The 6,997-nt window shown below is 52.3% G+C and overlaps 1 pseudogene; it reads left to right on the top strand.

The window, feature by feature from the left end:
* Positions 1-2,378: 2,378 nt before the first annotated feature.
* Positions 2,379-4,850, top strand: LOC124656446 (annotated as a pseudogene).
* The last annotated feature ends 2,147 nt before the right edge of the window (positions 4,851-6,997 follow it).

Genomic DNA, 6,997 nt, shown 5'->3' with positions numbered 1-6,997 from the left:
TCTTACTTATTTTCTGATTCCTCCGCTTTCACCACCAAAATTACAACTTCTAAGAGTAAAGGTTACTTTTAAGATGTTTCAACAAGTGATTTTGGACTTTCACCCTTCCTATTTTTTGGTGATAGAGGAGTTTGATCCTTCCACTTCTGCCTCTTCTTCTCGCAATTAATATCCCTATCTAGGAATAATACACTCGTGCTTTCTTTCCGGGGAAACCACTTCACTTTTTCCACGAGACATGTGGGTTCTACTGTATCACTTCCACATTTCTCGATCATTATTTTTGCACAACATTTTCCTATTACTTCAGAAACTCATATATTATAGTACTTTTAAAATAATATAACGAATAATCTAGCAGCAAGGGCGCGGCATGCCGCAGCGGAAAACTTCCTAGTCTAATTAAGAATTAAGCAATTTCTCTATCAATTGATGATAGTGATGTTCTGTATTACTAGTTTTTCCGTATTACTAGGGATCATGACTTAACATGTATTGCTTTCTTTATGGCTTATGGGCTTCCTTCGGGCCTCGTTGTTTGGATAACTAGCTTGTAGATCTCATATACTACACCCCTTACTTTCATATTTCTTTTTTACTTTTCCATCTGACAATTATTGAGCATCTAAACATGGATACACTTATTGCAATTGTAAAAAACACTTAGTTGCAAAGCCATTTGCAAGTGAAAAACTTAGTTGGGATCCACCTAGCAACAACAACAAAAGTCTTAGCTACAACCTCATTTGCAACTAGAAAATCTCATTTGCAACCTTACTTGCAACCGGAAAATTCAGTTGTAACTCAATTACGACTAGAGAGAAAGAATGCAAATAAAAAGATTCAGTTGTAGCCTCACTTGCAACTAAATAAGATTAGTTCTAACTCCACTTGCAACTGATGAAAAAATAGTTACAACCCATAAGCAAACTGTAAATTTTTTGGTTGCAATCTACTTGCAACTAGAAAAGTATTATCTGAAAGAGTAAAAAATATACAACATACGCAAATACAAATCAACCAAAAATAACAAAACCAAAAATTAAAACACAGCCTAAACAACTGAGTTTTTCCACTAGCTAGGACCCAACCAAAAATAAAAAACCAAAACAACGCCCTAACCACGCTTTGAATAGCACTAGCAACCCACCAAAACAAAAAGATAGCCCAACAACATATCTTGGATTATAGGAAAAACTAACAGGCCGACCTACATCCGCGCATAACGACAGTAACCTTAATGCAGAACGAAATCGGACAACACATGGTTGGTGGAGCGGTAATTTATTTATTAGCTGCATATGAAATAGCAATTCCGATAAAAACTGAAGTAAGGTAAAATTTCAAGTCATTATATGCATATTCAATAGTAATTAATCATGCTTCAATTTCCATAAACTTTGATGGGAGAAGGAGAGGTCATCCGAAATTTTGACAGATCAGACCACATGCCACAGTGAAATGCCAGAAAAGACCACCTCCGAGTGTAAATGTTAAAACTACCGTGGTGGCACGCTAGCCAAGCGACACGTGGCACGGCCACCACCGGCTAGGGCAGCATGTGCGACGTGTTGCTTGGGCAGCGTGCCACCACGGTAGTTTTGACATTTGCATTCAAAAGTGGTCTTTTCTGGCATTTCACTAGGACATGTGGTCTGATTCGTCAAAATTCCAGGGCATCAAGGGGACATTGCTGCAATAGTTTTAGCCACTATTTGAGAACTTGTCTCATGGAAAAAAATCTGAAAAGTGATCTTGCTTGATGCCCATGCCGCCATGCAATGTAAGCATGGCGCCCAACGGATCCGCGCAGTGCAGAAATATTATTTTGTCGAATAGTTGATTATTTTGTGAAATAGTTCGGGCAAATGGTAATTTTTATCGTTTTTGGCGGTAGAAGACGAGTGTTCGAGGAGTAACACGACAACATCAAAGAACCGGATGAGGCTCTGCCCGGGGGATCGACGCGTGGTTGCCGAGGAGGGCTACGGCCCAAGTGCCAGTCGAGTCGAGACGACAAAACCTGAGGATGAGGTCCACAGACCAAGCGCCGGCCCCACGGTACATTTGTTTGTTGGGCTGAGTCTGAGCGGTTGAGCCTCGAAACTAGCCGTTGCGAAGGAATCCATTCCGTCGTGCTCCCCTCATCACGACTAGCCGTTGCCCGCCTCGTGCTCGTGCCCTCGTCTTCTTCCCCGCACCCCTCTGCCGCTGCAGGAATCGCTCGCGGCCGCGCCACATTTATGTCACCACCACCTACCCACCTATCTACACACCCCTTCTCGATCCTCTCCCCTCGCCATTGCAGTTGCAGCCTCTCCCACCTTCTCTGAATCCACCCCCCTGCCCCGTGTTGAATTCGTCTCCAACTAGACACCATGCCGCTGCCGCTGCTGCTGCGGCCAAGCAGCCACCGCACGCCCGCGCCGCTCCTCCTCCTCCTGCACTGCTGCTGCGCCACGCTCCTCCTCCTCCCGTCCCCCGCCTCCGCCGCCCACCGCCACGCCACGGGCGACGGGATCGTCATCAGCGAGGCGGACCGGCAGGGCCTGCAGGCCATCAAGCACGACCTGGCCGACCCGCTCGGCTACCTGCGCTCCTGGAACGACACGGGCCTCGGCGGCGCCTGCTCCGGCCACTGGGCCGGCATCAAGTGCGTCAACGGCAACGTCGTCGCCATCACGCTCCCCTGGCGCGGCCTCGCCGGCACCCTCTCCGCGCGCGGCCTGGGCCAGCTCGTCCAGCTCCGCCGCCTCAGCCTCCACGACAACGCCATCGCGGGCGCCATCCCGAGCTCCCTCGGCTTCCTCCCCGACCTGCGCGGCCTCTACCTCTTCAACAACCGCTTCTCCGGCGCCGTCCCGCCCGAGATCGGCCGATGCCTCGCGCTCCAGTCCTTCGACGCCAGCGCCAACCTCCTCACCGGCGCCGTCCCGGCCGCCCTCGCCAACTCCGCCAAGCTCATCCGCCTCAACCTCAGCCGCAACGCCCTCGAAGGCGACCTCCCCGCCGAGCTCGCCGCCTCCGCCTCGCTCCTCTTCCTCGACCTCTCCCACAACCGCCTCTCCGGCCCCATCCCAGACGCCTTCGCCGGCGCCTCCAAGGCGCCGGACTCCTCCTCGTCGTCCTCGCGCAAGGAATCCATCACCGGCACCTACCAGCTCCTCTACCTCAGCCTCGCCCACAACTCGCTCGACGGACCCGTTCCACAATCACTCGCACGGCTCACCAAGCTACAAGACCTACACCTCGCCGGGAACAACCTCAACGGCACCATCCCCGAAAACCTCGCCACGCTTCCCGACCTCAACACGCTCGACCTCTCGGCCAACGCGCTCGACGGCGCCATCCCCCCGAGCCTCGCCAACCTCACCGCCAAGCTCCAGGCCTTCAACGTCTCCTACAACAACCTCTCCGGAGCTGTGCCAGCCCCGCTCCTGCAGAAGTTCGGCGCCGACTCCTTCGCGGGCAACGCGCTGCTCTGCGGCTACTCCGCTTCCTCGCCGCCCTGCCCCGCGTCGCCGTCACCGGAACATCGCCCGGCGCGCAGGGGCGCCACGGCCTCCGCAGGTTCAGCGCCAAGGAGCTCGCGCTCATCATCGCCGGGATCGTCATCGGCGCCCTCATCCTGCTGTCCCTCTGCTGCCTCCTGCTCTGTTTACTCACAAGAAAGAGGAGGTCCAGCGGCAGCAGCAGCACGCGGAGCGGGAAGGAGTCGGCGAGCAAGGACGCCGGCGCCGCAGCGGCTGCCGGGCGAGGCGAGAAGCCGGGGGCGTCGGAGGCGGAGTCCGGCGGCGACGTCGGCGGCAAGCTGGTCCACTTCGACGGGCCGCTCGCGTTCACGGCCGACGACCTGCTCTGTGCGACCGCGGAGATCATGGGGAAGAGCACGTACGGCACCGTGTATAAGGCCACGCTGGAGGACGGCAGCCTGGTGGCTGTCAAGCGGCTGCGGGAGAAGATCACCAAGGGCCACAAGGAGTTCGAGGCCGAGGCGGCGGCGCTCGGCAAGGTCCGGCACCAGAATCTTCTGTCGCTCAGAGCCTACTACCTCGGCCCCAAGGGCGAGAAGCTGCTCGTATTCGATTACATGCCCAAGGGCAGCCTCTCCGCCTTCTTGCACGGTGAGATTCTTTCAGAGATTTCGTCGTTTCAAGCTGAATTTAACTCTGCAATTTCGAGTTCTGACACTAATTTGATTCCGATGGCATCCAGCCCGGGCTCCGAACACGCCGGTGGACTGGGCGACGCGAATAGTGATCGCCAAGGGGACGGCCCGTGGGCTCACCCACCTCCACGACGACATGAGCATCGTCCACGGCAACCTCACCGCCAGCAACGTCCTCCTCGACGACGACTCCAGCCCCAAGATCGCAGACATCGGCCTGTCCCGGCTCATGACGACCGCCGCCAACTCCAGCGTGCTTGCCGCCGCGGGCGCCCTGGGGTACCGCGCGCCCGAGCTGTCCAAGCTCAAGAAGGCAGGCACCAAGACCGACGTGTACAGCCTCGGCGTCATCATCCTCGAGCTCCTCACTGGCAAATCCCCCGCCGACACCACCAACGGCATGGACCTGCCGCAGTGGGTGGCGTCCATCGTCAAGGAGGAGTGGACCAGTGAGGTGTTCGACCTCGAGCTGATGAGAGACGCGGCCACCGGCCCGGAAGGGGACGAGCTCATGGACACACTCAAGCTCGCGCTGCAGTGCGTCGAGACCTCGCCGTCGTCCCGCCCCGAGGCACGGGAGGTGCTAAGGCAGCTCGAGGCGATCCGGCCTGGACCTGTACCAGAGGGCGGCGCGGAACAGACCGAGGAAGGCCATGTCGTTGCCTCTGCAAGCCATGCGTAGCGCACAACTTGCTGCCCCAGCTTGCTCGGATTATATTGGTGGAAGAAAGAAGAAAGCAAATCGTCACACTGAGATTTACTAGTTAGACAGATATTTGGAACAAGAATTCTTTTTATTCATTTCATCTGAAGGCCTAGTAGTATATTCTTTTAGTAGAAGGAACCATATTTCCTTCCTACGGTTTCATTTCTAGTTTGTGTACAGGCAAATATTATTTGCACTTTTAGAATCTCTCTCAGAATTCCATTGGTATTTGATTTGTCTCATCTTCAGTCCTGGATGATGATGGAGAGCTGTTCATATCATACTTTAAAATTTGTCACGCGGGGTGATGAAGCTTCTTCCTCGTATCATTTAGAATTTAGTACTCTACTAGCAAAGGTGCCCGTGCTTCGCAACGGGTTTAAAATAAAATACAAATGCTCACGGGCCTAGAAAATAATACTGTATGGTGTAATTTGAGCACTAAAAAATTCTTTCACTTTGATTTTTTGTTTTGTCCCATTTTAATATATTTTAACTTTTGTTTTAGATTTTAAATCGTAGTAAAATTAGGCCACAAAAATTAAGTTCATTTTAAGATATTGTACATGTCGTAGGCTCGTAGCTCATACGCCTAGCTTCTTTTTTTTTAAAAAAAAAAGTAGCATTGCCTACCAGTATTGTTTTCTCTTTACTTATCTTGATTTTGTGAACTTGCTTACCGAAGCGGCAATCTTATCTTACACATGATGGCTGGAAGCAAGGGCTCCAGCACATCCACCTCACGGACATGAGCATTGAGCAGACATGAAAATTGAAGTGAAAGATGAGAAGCATACCTGAAACAACTCGCTCAAGTCCAGCTCTCACTCATAAGATGCACACACATAGGTAGTCTTGGAGTGCCTGACGGAACAACATCGCCGCTCAAAGATCATATCTGTCGTTGCATAGCACCTTCGCTGGAAGTAGGTGTGACCGCGTGAGATTAACGGTGCAGCATGCTTGGCACTGAAGAACATCGAGGCCTAACCTTCAGCATAAACATCGTGACCTGCTAGTCCAAGCTGGCCTCTCCCGATGCAGGGCCTCTGGGACGTCAACCATGCTATCGTCTAGCGCGCATCAACGGCTGGTGGAAGTCCTCCATTGCGAACTGCTACTCCACCTGCTCTACCATCCCCAACACTGGTTGCCAATACAATCGCGTCGGCGCCGCTGAACCTGAAGATTTTGGTAGACACCAACCCGCAACGGGTCCTGTTTGTGTAGCGGCCAAGGTCGGCGAAGGTTCATCTTCTCCCTCCTGGCCCTTGCCGTCGGTACCACCGTGACCTAGAAGCTGTTCGGGGTGGCCTCCGTGGTCGAGAGCGCCTGAGAGGCTGCTTCGCGACGGGATCTGGACGGTGTTCGACGATTTGTTGGTGTACACGGCGGCGGCTCTACCGATCTGGACGGCGTCGTACAGAAAACCGCCTCCGCCGGTGCACAACCCTTGACTTCAGCCTTGAGCAGCGCCTGCCGTTATTATCTGAGAGGACCTGTGCTAGGGGCACGATAGCTCGCCTTCACCGTTTTCGTGCCATCGCTGAAATCGTTCCTCAATCGGAGGCTCAACAATATCGCCGCAAGTCCGCGGTGCCTGGGTTGCTTATGTGGGGAATTGAATTCATGAAGTCCATGTTTGTTACGATGGAGGTCCTCTTTCAGATCGTGGTTCTGCTCTACACGAGTCGTATCTCTGTTGTAGTCCTGTCAATGACCCTCCGTCAGGATCTGGCCCATTGGCCCACGTCCTGAAATTTGAGAAAGCAACCTCCCCCCAAAAATTTAAATCAAACACTAAAAATTGTATCAAATCAAGAGATATTGTAATTTGGAAACCTAAATCTGCCGCTCATCCCATTCATTCCATCTCTTGGATTTTCAGGTTGAAATCTTCAATTGGGGATGTCCCTAGCACCCAGTAGAATTCAGCAAATAAAAAATTCCATTTATTGGATTTTCAGGTTGAAATCTTCAATTGGGGATGTCGCTAGCACCCAGTAGAGTTCAGCAAACAAAGAATTCACCAAGAGGTGCGCAAAATTCAGAGTAGTAGTAACCCCATTCTCGAACACACCGGGCGATTTACACAAAAATAACCCAAAAGTGGAAGAAAAGCA

This window comes from Lolium rigidum, chromosome 5, assembly GCF_022539505.1.
Source record: "Lolium rigidum isolate FL_2022 chromosome 5, APGP_CSIRO_Lrig_0.1, whole genome shotgun sequence".
Taxonomy (NCBI): domain Eukaryota; kingdom Viridiplantae; phylum Streptophyta; class Magnoliopsida; order Poales; family Poaceae; genus Lolium; species Lolium rigidum.
This window is presented reverse-complemented; position numbering and strand designations above follow the sequence as displayed.